At 40.4% G+C, this 15,469-nt stretch overlaps 1 long non-coding RNA gene across 2 annotated transcripts in view; it reads left to right on the top strand.

Moving 5' to 3' along the window:
- Positions 1 to 1,270: 1,270 nt before the first annotated feature.
- The window catches only part of LOC140358457 (uncharacterized), a 66,313-nt gene continuing 52,114 nt past the window's right edge, over positions 1,271 to 15,469 (top strand). For both annotated transcript variants that reach the window (XR_011926711.1, XR_011926710.1), the window contains exon 1: positions 1,271 to 1,530. This is a non-coding gene — a long non-coding RNA (uncharacterized lncRNA). The remainder of the gene's footprint in view (positions 1,531 to 15,469) is intronic.

The following is a 15,469-nucleotide window of genomic DNA, read 5'->3' as shown; positions in this document are numbered from 1 at the left end:
AGGTGGTTAGGACATGAAAGTGTGGTAACAGAGACAAGACAAGAGATTCATTCATAGGGAGATGATTCAAGGCACTGACATCTTAGTATCTGAGCGAGGCGACAGATCATTATTACTCACTCACACTACACGCTGCTCACACGCAACTTGGCATCTGATGGACAGGTGACGAGTGACGGCAACTGATCCACACCAGCCCCTTGTGACGTAACAATAATCAATACACATACGCGTGTACAGTACTTATGTATGTTAGGGCGAGATACTGCAGGCGCGCTTTACAGTCTTGTACAGTCTTACAAAGATTTGAATAGATTGTACAGAAGGATTTTTGATGTCTCATTCTAAGCCTGATTTTAACTTTAAGGCAAGGCAAGTTTATTTGTAGAGCACATTTCATACACAAGGCAATTCAAAGTGCTTCACACAGCAGGAAAAATGCATTCAAATCACAAAGAAATGACAGAAACAGAAATACAATAAAATTAACTAAATAAGAATAAAATCTGAATTTCCATGCCAAACTTCTGTAAGATCTAGTTCACTCAAATACTAACTGGATAAATATACTAAATCTCCTCTAGGCTTTGCATCTAGTATGTCATTTAAACCTGACTTTATTCATTTTGTAGATTTAATGTCCATTTTTAAACTTAAATGCCATTATTATGTATGAAAGTGTTACATGATGTAATACGTTTTTCTCACAGTTTTAAACCATTAAAGTAGATTCAAATTGGTATCTTTAAATATGCGTTTGTATGTTATTTATTTCATCTTCATCACGACATAAAACAACATTTGCAGGTCTGAGAGAAACTGTGTCAAAATATATTATGCAAAAACGGTAGAAAACAACCCACAGACGTAACACCCCTGCACCAGTGCGTTAAGTCAGCGCGGAGACTACATTTCCCGCGATGCTTTGCGCGACTACGTTGCTTCAGACTGACATGTGCTGCCTCTTTCGCTCTCACTATGGCTCAGTGTGTGTCAGGCGATGGACCGGAGCGCGTCTTATCAGGACTCACGCTGGAGGAACACTCTGGACTATCGACCCAGTGGACTAATGATGGCAAACTTTTATTGTTTTGTTTTCCAATGGGATATGAATATTTGCATGCGCTGATTCAAAACGGACCTAAGGATTTTGAGGGATTCTAATTGTACTTGGAGCATGTGGAGGTACAACTTTATCGCGGGGCTTGAGGGATGCTGTGCTCCAGATGTGAACTCCGCGGGTCAAACGGGATGCGCCCCTGGTTTGGGATGTCCCGCCCCGGCTTTGGCTTTGGGATGTCCCGCTCCTGCTTTGGCTTTGGGATGTCCCGTTCCTGCACCGGACACGTCCAACTATGGCCCGGGTTTGTTGGACGCGCACAAAACTTGATGCATTGCCGCTGTCACGTATGACCGACTTCGTAAGGTCTCAAGTTAATGACAAACAACCTCCTTGGATATGTGGGATATATCTGTCTGACGCTTTGGATAATGACACGTTTATGACCCGGGATTCTCATCATTAGTTGGGTAAGTAAAAGATAAAAGACCTTTAATTAGTGCTTGTGTGTAACGTCTCTTTGATTTGTATAAACATATGATCTGTCCCTTCCTGAAGTTGCTTATGTTTTGAAATTCTGGAAAAGGGATTTATAACAGTTGTTTAATCTGATCATATAAAGTTAGTTTTTTGTCCCACAATCATATCTTAAGTGACTCTGACATGTCATGTATTGTGTGTCCCATTTGGTGCGCAGTCTGCTGTGTGTGTAGTGTAGAGAGGAGGGGTGTGTGTGGTTTGACAGTGGCTCCCCACAGGCTCAGGTCCACCTGTTGTATCACAGTGCAGTTATGTGTGAAGACTTTGAACACCACCAGTCAGTGCTTATTATAACTGTACACTTTGCAGTGATGTGTACTGTAGAAGGAGTTCCGAGCAGTATTTGTCCATACACCTGCGGTGCCAGGTGCACACAGCCCGGGACTGTGTCAGACTGAGGTATATGAACAGTGCATATACAGTGTCCACAGCCGGCTGGTCAATCGTCCACCCACCTGTTTCACAGTGGCTTCATTCAGGTGAGACAGGGCCAGGCTTCAAGTGACTGTGTGTGAGCTGAAAGACACTGCATCTTTATAAGTTCTCCCCACATGAGGTCAGATGCGGTTCTTGATAGAACTGTCCAGTATACATAGAGCTGCACAAGTGTCCACTTCCCTGAAGCGTCTCTCATCAGCTCCCACATCTCCTTCCTCTGACCTCATGTGATCTGTTCTTTTCTTTTCTTCTGTATCTACCTCTGTATCTACCTGCGTTGCACCAATGAAATTTCCCCATGTGGGACAATAAAGGAATATCTTATCTTATAATAAAGAATTCTATCTTTTGTTGGTAAGGGACAGAGCCCCACTATATGTGCGTATATAGCAGAGTGCACAGACCAGGCTGCCCCTCCTCTGACACTGACCCCCCCACACTCCCCACCATTAAAAATCTTCTCCAAACAAGACCCCCTTTCTCCACTGAAGAGGGACCCTCTGTCTAATGCCAAGTGACTCTCATGGCCAGCATTGACGGTGGGACACTTGCTGGACAAAGGGAGCTGAAGTGTCAAATAAACTCGGTCAGAGCCCCCGACACACAAGAATTCCTTTATGTGGCACCCTGGGAGGGAGACAAAGACGGACTTTGTGTCAGAGACCGGGCCTTGACTAAACACCAGGCCTTTTTTTACTCTTCACAACTTGTGCCTCTTCTTCCTCCTCCTCCCTTTGTGCTTTGAATGACAGAGTGGGAGCATGTCTGTTGACCTGACCTGGTCGTCCAGCGTCTGTCCTGCACACAGCTATCATTGCCCACACAGAAGCACATGTAAATAGATGCTCCTGTCCTGTACATGTGGTCAAGAAAAGCTGATAATGCATTGATGATGTTGATCCTGCAGCTCTTGTGAGTGAGGCTCAGTTGCAGAAAGCAGGACTTGACTTTCTCACAGCCTGCCCGGGCTGCCTGTGTTGTCATATGATACTCTTGTGGTGAACCGCATTAGCGAGCTGATCACACACAGGGTCACAGTCTGACAGCCTTGCATTTACTGCACTTAAACCTCAAACGTTCTCAGCACTGGGCAGTTTCCTCCCTCATATATTACACAAATTATAGTCCTAAATCATATGGCTCAATTTAGTAGATTATTATTGTTAAAACCAACTGATCTTACATATGTTATTCACCATAGATAATAAAGCACATATTTAGCATTGGAATTAGTCATAGTTAACGCTGGCCGGAGATGTGGGTGTTCTTTTTTTAAAATCCTGCTACTACTGTAATAAAACACAATCGCAACCAAACTGTATTTGAAAAACAATACAAACGTATGAGTTGTTCATGTGTCAGAACCAGACTTATCCCTTAATGCTTACCACCCTTTACTGCACAAGCACCGTGGCTCGGGCAAACACAGATCCAGTTGCTGTGGTCAAGTGTTAATGGTCTTTTTATGGGCTTTAAGTTGAGCCGTGGTTAATCATGTCCGTGCAGCCTGTCACATTGTCTGCGTGGAGGTGATTGAGTGAGTGACGCGGAAACCGACTTGATATTCCACGACAGCTGATCAAATAGTGCATACTGTATTTATATTGTAAGCATTCCCTTGTCGTTACCTCATCTAGTCCAAAACGACACAACCTCCCAAACTGTGTCGGTCGGATAACCTTTTAACGACTTCCATGAGGGACGGGGCAAGGATGTTCTTCGTCACCCTATTTGTCTGCATGGTGCCAGTGAAGTTTGTCCCAGGATGAAGACCTGTCATTTACTAGTAGTGTGTGAACAATGGGGAGTTTGTCTCCAGGGTGGTGGGGGGTAGGGGGGGGGGGGTGCACGGGGGGCCGGTGGAGCCAGGAGAGGGTGGCCTGAGCTCGGACCAAGAACAAGCCCCTGTCTGATGGAGAGAACTGCTGACCCTTCCTGAGCAAAATGGCACCTTTGTTTTAGAGGTGTATATGTTTATGTGTGAGAAGGAAGCCGCTGGGAATACTCTGTGAAGTGCTTTTGTTAGGGCTTTTTAACATTCATGCCCTTATAATATAAACTTTTAACTATTCTTGCCCTTATAATATAAAGTCGTAGCAGGTTTGGTCAGGTTTTGCACTTTTGATTATGGAAGATAATCATTAGAAAACTCTCTGAACACATGACAAGCGTTGAGTAAGTGCTTATAAGTGCTTTCTAAAACCAAAGGACAAATCACTTTGCAGAGGATTCCCCGTTAAAACTTAAATCTGTCAGAAATAACACAATTTACCGTATTTGAAGTACGTACAAAATCAATCTTTCAATATGCTTCAAGTTCCAGACAGGTCCAACCCAAAACCTGTAATTGTCACTGTCTCTAAAATGTATTATTACTCAAACTCTTCATTCTAATTATACATTTGTTATCTGCCATCTGTCAATTGATGTTTATAACGCAGATATTGGGCTGTTTTGTTTGATCTCATCAGACACAAAAGCTCGCAGATATAATGACTTTAAGATTGCTTTTAGATAAACGTCAGGGATAACCACAACATAGCCAGCGAGTGTTTGTATGTAAGTATGATGAGGAAGCTATTAAGAATTAGATTTTTCCCACAACAGTCAGTCTGTGCGTGAGAGGCTGCTGGAAGTTTCTTTAAAATACTGCCAAAGATCGCAGTCATTGATTGAACAACTGAACAACAACGAATATTCCACTGATTGTTTTCATTCACGTACATTTTTGGGGGAATAAGGTTTTGTGTGTCGAGACTGATCGTGTCACACAATGTTCACAGTGTCTTTCCATTGAGGAATAAACCTAATACTGTTTATTGTATCAGCCATGTTACGTCATTTCCTCAAACACTTCAGTAAAGTGATCTGATTTATGAAAATGAAGAAATTCTTGCTAATAGTGTTAGACAAAAACAACTTCCTCGTACTTCTCGTCTCTCCGAGCACAGATTGTCTTGGGGTTTTGTACCGGACTGCACATTTCCGTGCCAAATTATCTTTTTATAGATAGCAAACATATGTACCACTTTGTCCATATGCCCGCTTTATAAATGAGATCCTTATTTTTAATATATTTTTCTCATACTATTTCTGCATGAGCTAAATTACAAATCCTTTCTTTTGCTTTATAGAATGTGTTAATCAAATTTACATAGCATAATCTGCGTAGAACTATACAGTAAAGATCGTTGGGCCTTGTGACAGTTTTACGCTTCCAGAGCTGTCGGACAGAGGGAAAAAATAGTAAATAAATAGACAGTCCTGGTTTGAATCCAACAGAATGAATGTATAAAGTGTCTTCTGGATCTTGACTTGTTTTTGACCCCCACCCACTGGTCCAGAGCAAACAGCAAAGACACACAGTACAGCACAGAGCATCTCTGTCAGCCGGGGCTCACGGAGATAGACAGCAGCTCATTGAGGCAGACCACAAGGAAGCTACACATGCACCTTCCAATGGAGACACTGAGGTAAACACACTCTGTGGCCACTTTATTAGACACAGTTTTGGCACTTGGACATTCTGCAGGTTTGTCTGCAAAAGAGCCTTGTCTAAAATGACAAAGATGCTGTTTGAACTGACTTTCACCTGCAGTGATGGAAAGTACAGAAGGAAACATACTGTACGTAAGAATCTCTGTACTTTACCGAAGTCATTTTTCCAGTTTTTGCAGTTCAACCCTAGATTTTAGATTTATTTTTGACTGGACTGAAAAGTAGAAAGTACTTTTTAATTTCTGCATAAAGATTTTGAGTTGAAGTGCTGACTTGGAGCAAACAAAAATATATACAGACAATTCACACAAAGGATTAGGAAATTGATTCAAATTGTTACTGTTGAGCAAAAAATCAGCACAATTAATACTTTAACAGTTCAAAATACTTAACTCTTCACTAGATTTCTGCGTGTACTTCTTCCACCATTGTCCACCTGCTTATCTTCATTCCAGACAGTTGTACATAGCTGCACTTCTTTATATGCAAATCGTCCAAACTCCTCTTTTCTGCCTCCTTTTTGCACATTCCTCTTACAACTTTCTTTTTTGGGGCGTGGGTTGTCATGGCCACATCACCGCTTCCATCCTCACATGTACACAAAGTAGTAAGCCATCTTCATTCAGGATGTGGGCATTTCTCTTTTACTCCTTTACGGCGCTGCTCGTTGGGAAGGATAAAGGCGACATTTTTGGGGAGAAGGGAAGCGTGAAATTGCCAGTTTGACCTCCCGGGGGACGCCTCAGACCACCAGGCTCTTCAGACTGTCCCCTGTGTGTGTGTGTGTGTGTGTGTGTTCAGTCTTCAGCCTGTGCACACTGACAGGAGGCGTTGAGCTCATGAAACCCATGCAATTAAATGGGATTGTCCAGCATTATGGCACAGTGTAAAGGATTTGATGACCAGCACTTTGCCTGTCCTATAAAGAGCTAATTACAGTGATTCCAGTGTCCAGTGATTCAGGCTTAAAAGAACTTGGAAGGGTAGAGTTTGCTGCTGTACACTGATTCATGGAAATGTCCCACCTTGACACTTTTGCTGTGCAGTGCAAAACAATGCATAAGTATGATAAGTTCACTCAGGCCTAAACACTTTCCTCGCTTGAAGGTTGTATTTATTTGATGGTGCTGCCCTCTTGTGGACAAAGAGCGTTAAAACTAGTAAAAACACTAGTGCAGTTCTACACTTCGCCACTAAAGACAGCAGCGCTAAAGAGTCATAGTATTACCTGTATGCAGTATGCAATATGCAGTATGCAGTCTTCCAAGATCTTTCACTACTGGGAGTAAAGTTGCCTACTCTACAAAAGTAGCCTTAAATTCGTAAAAGTGAACAAAATGTAATGTTTTGATCATTTACAATGAGTGCATATGCAAGTAGACAGCTGTATGTTTATTGATATTGTCAAACAGAGCAACAATAGCATCTTCCATGAAATAGAAAATATGGTTAATGTTTGTTTTAATGATTATGTGTTACAATTATTCCTTGGATTCATATAGCAACTTTTATATTGAAAGGTCATGGTACCTAAAGCCTTTTGTTCTGCATTGTTTATTGACTACACACTCACACTTGGTGGTGGTACGCGGTTACATTTACTTTTTGAAAAATGTTTACTTCTATGAGTATTTTTAAGAGACCATACTTTTTCCTCCCACTTAATATTATATACTAATATTTTGTTTGAGGTAAAAGTACACCTACTTTAGTAGATTTGGCTGCCCACTGTGAGTAAGTCTGTTATGACAAAAGCTTTATGACCTACTATAAAAGATGAGCTTCAACTCATAAATCAACTCCTGAATCAGATTTTAAGTATATTTCATGTTCAATCTGTTACTCAGTACTAGTTATAGTTTCTCAAAATACATTTTTACTTACTTATTTGGGACACTACTTTGGACTTCTACTTGATTAATATTGTTTAAAAGTTGGGTAAAGGTTACTTTACCCATCAGCTGGTGGTAAGTTACCATTACAGTCACACCTTTGGGTGGATTTTGTTAAATGTTTCCGTGTTTCATACACACTGCCTGCACTATTATAAAGTTACCACCAGAGGGTACTGTTGTCTCATAGAAGCTCCACTGTCATCCGGGGCGTTCGCAAGTTTAATGTTGTCTTGAGATAATAGGGCAACTGCCTTGGTTTGAGAACTGAATTGGCTATCATCAAGAAAGAAATCAAAATATAGTTGAATTCACGTCTTCTATCTTCTCCATGGTGTCAAAATGTTTTACACATTTTATTGCAGGGCGATATGGTAAAAACTTACTCTCACAAAATAATTTCTCATGTCGATCAATCTCCAAGTTTCTACTTTTTCCCAAGGAGGTTTTTTGTAGTTTTTTCCTGGCCGAGAAGGAGGGTCTAAGGACAGAGGACTCTGGGACATTGCCCCTCGCCACCACAGACTTGATTCATTTTTTACTGTCGCCCTCAGAGGCAACTGTTGTTGTGATTTTGGGCGTTACAAAAATAAATTGAATTGAATTGAAATTTAATCTACATTTTTCATTTTATTTTATTTTCCTTATTAAACAAATAAAATTGATTTCCCTATTTATGAACATAAAAGACAAAAAACTATCAAAAACAGCCCAATGTCTTCTTCCAAAGGCTGAACTCTGCTCCAAACCACATGATTTTACCCCCTCCAAGAATATCATTGATTGGACTTGACTCAATTAAAATTCAATCAATAATTCACCCCTAATAAGATTGTATTCCGGGTAGTGCACGTTTAATTCAAAAGGCAAATTATCTTGAGTTTTTCCTCCCGAACTGGAGGGTGTTTTTTGTGTGTGCTCATGATGAGCCACTAGATGGCACTGTGTCCACGTGAATCTCCCCTCTCTGTGCCCACAGTCCCAGACACTTGTTGCTCTTCCTCTGTGATCTGCTGTGTAATAGCAGCAGATTGGCATTATTATCTTCTTATTGCCCCTGATTGGAGCTCATTTCTCTTTGAAGATGAAAGATGCCGCATTTTTTTGTCTGTGCCGACCACGCTGATAAACCCGGAGTGAACCTCAATAAAGCCAACTGCCCTACCTGCACAGCTGCCCTTCTTTGAACAAGCAACAGGCAACTGTAGCGAGTTGACTGCTCAAAGCAAAGCAATAGAAAATGCATTACACTTTGTCTACATATTTTGAAAAAGGCACAACTCTGTCTGGCTTTGTGAAATTTGATCCAAACACTTTTGACAGGTTCATTAAGCCAGTGTCAGTTCAGACATAGTGGAATGTGTTTGGGAAAGATAGTGGCAGTGCAGTGGAACAGGTGGGGCCGCTTTTGATTGGACGTTGAACGTAGTACGACTATAATGTTATTTACAACCCTGTTCTCCTGTTTGTCTGCACAACTGTGTCCTTTAGCAGATAACATGCCTGAAACAAGAGCAGGTTAAATAAACTGGTGCATATGAGCAGGGAATGAAAAGTTTAGGCTTGGAAGTTTTGAAAATCGTCCTCTTACTGGCATCAGGCACAGAACTGTTTGCTTCCAACAAATCACACTTTGGAGTATGCAGCATTTCAGGTTTCTGACAGATACTGGAGTGGATTAGATGGAACAGTTGGGCGTTATGCCATGGGAAACTGTTAGTTGTCAAGTCACTGCAACATTTATATTAGCCCTACTTTAAGGAATGGAATATTTTTGGAGACAATACGATATCCAATGTTTGTCAACCTCCTGTGGCTGAGGACCAATATTAGCAACCAATACTGATATTTTAATATTTTTAAATCTACAGCAATGCCCACAAATGTATGTTGACACAGTAAAATCTGTTGAAATCACAGTTTGTGAGTTTGGCACATTGTTAATATCCACAATCATTCTTATTTTAGACAACAAAGTGAAACTTGTGCAGACCGCCCCAAGTACAGCCAATCAAAGAGCTGCTTTCTGCTCCTACTGCTGGGTTTAGGATATATTAAATACTTTATTATTAGATGCAGATGCGGACAGCGGCCTAACTTTGTCACAAAGTACTGCTTTCACAAAATACTCCTTGGTGGAAAAAACACAAAAATTACTCAAGTCATGTACTTCAGCTTTGAGATAATTGTCACTTTTGTAAAAGTAATCACAGCATTTATTTATCTGGGGTATTTTTTTATTTTTATTTTGAAAGATTGCGCAAACCTACTGCCATTTTCTTTATTATCTCCATTTTTGCTATAAAAAAAAAAGACACATCTGATGCACTGAAGACAAACTGAACTGGGCCGAGACATGAAGCAGCTCAAAAGATTTTAACCCTACTTATTTTGGCATAAAATAGCTTTTAGTGTAAGCTTTTAGTTGTTAATCCAACAAAAACAAACAAAAGTAAATTAGCTCCAAATATTGCCTATTCATCTTATCCCGGAAGTTGCCACGGGCGCCGCCATTATTCTGCCCCTCCTTCCGCTGCCGATAACTTCTGCACAGACTAACTTGTTTGTGCACATGAACACAAATCAAAAGCGTCATATCATATCACACTAGCGGACATGCCAACGCAGCAGAAGCGCCGAGTCGTAGCAAAAAGAGGCCAAAGTGGGCGTGTCGGAGTGAGGGCAATACCTCTCTGAAACACACACACACACACACACACAGCCCTTTGCACGTCGCCTGTTAACACAAGCTTACCAAAGCCGCACAATACAAATGGATGCTTGCAACACTGTTTCCTAGCTGCTTATCTCCGCCATCTCCTCTAAGCTTTTCACAATGACTCATCTCTTCATAATAATCAATCATCTAAATCCGTCAATGGCTTATGATAAGAGCTACCGCGAGCGAACCATCGCCGGAGCCTGACTGAACGTGTCCGACTCGGGCAGGCGTGACTCTGTAGGGACTCACATGCCTGCAAGGGGGAGAGAGAGCGAGCGCACGGTTCCCAAGAAGTTGTTTACCGCGCTGGCACAGAGATAAAAAAAGTGAGCTAGTTTGAGTTTAGATATGGACCAGGAAGTTTGAGCAAATGTCTGTCTAGTCGATGGGTCTGAATCAACTGTTTATCAGAAATAGTTAATCATTGACATTAGCAGGTGTGCCGAAGACTAAAAGGTTGTGTTGTGTTTCTAATAGATCATGCAACGTTTTAGAGGTGCAATATGTAACTTTTTAGGTGCTCAAGCTGTTCCCGCCCACTTCAACGTTTGCCATGGTTCTGGAAGTAAAGTTGAAGAGTTTAAAGGCGTGACGAAGGCTAAGCAGCTACATGCTAACTAATGTCTATAATACTGTTGTTTTTTCTTAATTTTGGCTAAAACATTGTATTATTTAGCCGTTTAGAAAGTTTAGAAAGCAGATTTTGAAGGTCTTGTGCTTATTACTTACAACAACCCTGGTTAGTCCCAAGTGCAATTTCAAACATTAGATATTTCAGAAACCTTATGGGAAAAATGAATGTAAAATGTACTTCCGGAACCAAGCACAGTTGAGACCTGCCTCTGGAGATGTTGCTGCGCTGCCTGGAATGTTCCGTATTATGGCATCAAACGTCTATCTTGCATTTACAGGTGTTGAAAAACATGCATTCTGACTGTGAGTGGACCCTCCACAGATCTGACCTGTAAGTCATGGTGACAGATTTGTTTCATGCCATTCTGTGGAGCATTGCAGGCTAGCATGTCCTTTGAGAGAAGCAGAGGCAAAGTTACATAGGGCACCTTTAAGTAGGGATACATAGACTTTGTACTAATTCTTTCTGTTGAATTGAAGCCTTTCACAACAGGAAACATTTGTAATTTCTTGTAAATATATTAAAATAGCGGTAGAGGTTTGAATAATGAATACAAACGACTCAAGTGATACTAACTAATGACTTAAACGTTTCTTTCTGCTCTTTATTTATTAAAGCTTGTGTTTTAATCAGTATCATTCATTTGGTTGCTATATTATTGATAGTTTTTTGTGATATTTTCTGTAATAATATAATATCACACGTCAAAATTTGCCATGGTGACAGGCCTGTTTGAAATGTATGTCACAATTTGAACTGTCACATCAAACCTCAAAGGCTGCAGTTCATTATCTTATAGAAAGTCCTCTGAAAACATAAAACAATCTGGTGTTTTTATGGTTTTAAACATGATCTGATTACCGTACATGAGATTCTTGTATTACCAGTTCAGCCGCTATTTACTATTTCTAAAGTCTTACAATGATGACAGCAATATCTTTCACAATCTCTTTAACAAGAACAATAACAGTTGACTAATTTACTCATGTATTTGCCTCTTTAGTGCATCAGACCCACACTGTACGTCAGGCTTTAAGTAGCACGAGCTGCCTGTTTTAGAAGCCTTATTTTAAACTTAATGTAAGAGACTAGTTCGGTTTGACAGAAATATGGTTTTATAGGTAAAGGCCTATACTTCGTGCACCGCATTCTACCACATGTTTTTCTTGCACACTTTTGCACCCCGCGGCCAATGTTAATGATCCATAGTTAGTCGCAGCATCTCTTTTACAGGCCTAACACGCCGTAACACTCCCCACCTTCCACTATTCCCTACATTTTACTCCTAAAGTGGGGAGACTGCAACCCAACACCCAGTCTTTACGGGCAACATTGGCAATGCCCCAATTAAAAAAAGGCACAGGAAACCCTTGCTCAATGAAAACGAATCACTTTGCCTTGCCCCCGCGCCCGTTCCCCCCCCTCACACACACACACACACACACACACACACACACACAATCCGAGCCACCGCTCTCAATCAGCAGTGGTCTAATGGGCTGCACGTGTGTCGGGCTCACCAGCTGGACCCAGACAGCCGAATGTGGAAGAAGCACGCCGCCAGTTGAACACTATATCGACAGGGGAAAAAAACGTGAGAAAGGTACATCACTTTGGCTAACGCGTGTGTTTTTGTTGAAGTGTAGAAGGTAGAGGTTATCTATCTGTTTATGTGTTTTTCCTATTGGTTTACAAAGACTGCGCGGCCCGCCAAGACCCGCGCACATCTGTTTCCCCGCTCCGAGGTGTAAACCACCTTCTCGTTTTTAGCAGATTTGAAGCAGTGTGATGCGCTGCAAAGTCTGTTTACATCGAACACTGACAAGGAAGATGCAGGTTGTATAAATGCAGTTACATTAGCGCGCTCGAAACAAGTTCTAAGTCCTTTCATGACACGTTTAATATCTCTTATGTGTTTATGGCCCGGTAATATCACAGTTTGGATTGTGATTTAGCTGTTGTCACGCACAATGAAAGTTAGATGATGCAGTATTTGTGATTTCATTTGCGATTAAGGTTATAATTATAGGATTCTTTCGGTTCAAAGTTGCATTTTAAACGTCCAGGAGAGTTGAGAAAAAGACTGTAATAGGCCAATGAACTGACAAACTTATAAAACAATCACATTTATGTTTGTAAAGATCTAAACTGAAGGGTCAGCCATTTTTATGCAGAATAAGACAGGATATTTTGTTGATTGCAAAGGAAAAAATGTTAATCTTTGAGAGAATACTGAAGTAAATATGATTAACAAATACATTTCAGAATATGTAGTGTGTAGAAATACAGGATATTTTGTCGTTTGCAGAGGGAAGTCTATTCAAATTGTGATTAGATTACAATACTTTGCGCAGCACTTTGTATAACACACAAATAATTATCCACATTGAACTTTCTGATGTGTAATAATCAGCGCAGGGAAGAATACTTTGAACATGTATTAAGGTACAGAATACAGAATAGAACAATAGTACGGTCCAATCACTGTACAGCATTCGGAATATTAAAAGTACTTTCACATTGATTATTTTAAAGCAACATTGGCTTTCAATCTTTGTTGTATTCATTCATTATTTGAGAGGGGGAAAACTCATACGCACCACTAATAAAAGTTAGTTTGAAGCTTAAATGTCATGATCGAGTACTCCAATGTGTTCCTTTGATTTAAGAAAAGTCAACTATATTTTGAATCCCACCAAATAAATGAGTAACTGTGCTCTTACTCCACATTACTGAGTATCTGAATACATATTTTTCGCACATATTTGTTACTTACCAACACTGATAATAACATTGCATTTATTATTTGTTGCAGTTTGTTTCTGTAATTCTTTAAAGCCGCCGTTACTGTACCAGGGGCTAATCTACCTTTTCGATAAACAATGATAAAAAAAAAACCTAAAAATCTGCCCTGATTTGTTGCTGCATGGGACACCTCAGGGGGAAAACATTTGCCAGTTGCTCCGTTACTCTAATTCTCATCTAACCCTTTGCTATCGCCATCTCTCGAGGCCCAGCGTTCAATGGAAAGAGCAGGAATAAACAGGCATTAAGCAGCAGCGTGGTATTAATTATCTGGAGCGGGTGTGATTGTGTAATGTTTATGTGTGTGAGGAGAGTGGTAGTGCGCACATGCTGTGTCAGGCCACTGCTAATCGCTCACTTTTACTGCCTTATGCAACGGAAAAAACACTCTTCGCCGTGAGATGATGAAGATGCAAACTCTAATACAGTGACTACGATAAGACAGGCTGGTTGTTTATGTGTTTTTATAAAGGCTGCTCTTTTGTAAGGGCCTCATGCAGGATTTTGCAGTTATTGGAGTCATTTCTTCTCATTTCTTTTTCCCATATGACAGCTGGGGTGCGATATTGACCAAAAAAGAAAATAAATTATCATCCAATAACGATAGTTGGACAATATTATGTTCACAAAAGAGTAGAAACATCACATCATACCTTTTTTTAACATAACTTTATATTTTTAATTTATAATGAGCTTTTTTTGAAGTATATTTGACCATAAATGATATACTCAATTTAAAAATGTGCACAACACTCATGATTTTATCTAAATTTCGATTTATTGCCCACCTTTAGCTGCAGGACTAGTCATTCTTTCCAATGTGATGCTATTGACATTCATTCATCGTCAGCTCAACAAAGACATACCTGGATCGTTGCTAATAAGATCTGTTAAGTCAGTTGTAAGCGTACTTTATTAACATTTTCATAATCATGCCATAGTACAAATCTACAAATCCCCTTTCTAAGCGTGTACAAACTGTGCCGCTGACTCATCGTGTGCCCTCTCATCGACGCTCAGGTCTGTGTCAAGGTCTCGTAGTGATTATGAAAGAAACTTAACAAGTCCGTTGTCTGGTCCTGCTTTTCCCCGCGCTTTACTGTAACGCTATGACATTTGTCCCAGCCATAAAGTCATAAAGACACCTTACGATGTCTGGATTCTGGAGCCATAAAGCTGTAAAGGACCATTGTGAAAAGCTGTATGGAGCTGATATAGTTATAGTAGATAGAGCAGATGAAAAGGGCTGGGTTTTACTGTTAAGTGCTTGGGAAAATTCTTGAAATTCCCCCACCTCGCACAACCGCTCGACATTTCCCGCCTTAAAGCCAACCCTACCTGTGTCTGCATGGGCGAGTTGATGTCATCGGGAATTGAATCATTTCCTCAAAGAAACCGTCTGTTTTGAAAATCATACATTAAATATAAGTGTTTATGTGCACAATTTGCTGCATTGTAAATACTTGCCAAATACAAACTCATTACCTTCAGTTATTCATTACATTTGCTTCTTGGATATGCAGTATCTGTTGGAAGACAATCTTACCTACATTTTGACAGAATATTGATTCAAATAGATAATAGATCCATAGCGAGCAGCCACATTTAATGCACTTAGCCATCATAATTTGGTTCATAAAACAATGACAAAAAGTAATAATATCACCATATATTATCAGTGTGATGATACTATTCCACATTGTTGGAATATGATGGAGCTGATTGAAGTGAGCACAGGCACATTGTGGCCTCAGTATTACATGTGTGCTCCTCCTTAGGTGGGCCACATCACAGTTTGGTCACAGTGGGCACTTTAGACAGAGCTGTTCCACTTGCCTGCCTTTTTCCTTTGTCTTTCTTCTCCTCTATCTGTCTTTTTA

Source organism: Eucyclogobius newberryi, unplaced genomic scaffold (genome assembly GCF_026437365.1).
Source record: "Eucyclogobius newberryi isolate DKJ021-1_F unplaced genomic scaffold, fEucNew1.0.hap1 SCAF_13, whole genome shotgun sequence".
In the NCBI taxonomy this organism is placed as follows: domain Eukaryota; kingdom Metazoa; phylum Chordata; class Actinopteri; order Gobiiformes; family Gobiidae; genus Eucyclogobius; species Eucyclogobius newberryi.
The sequence above is the reverse complement of the archived record's forward strand: the minus strand, read 5'-3'. Positions and strand labels throughout refer to the sequence as shown.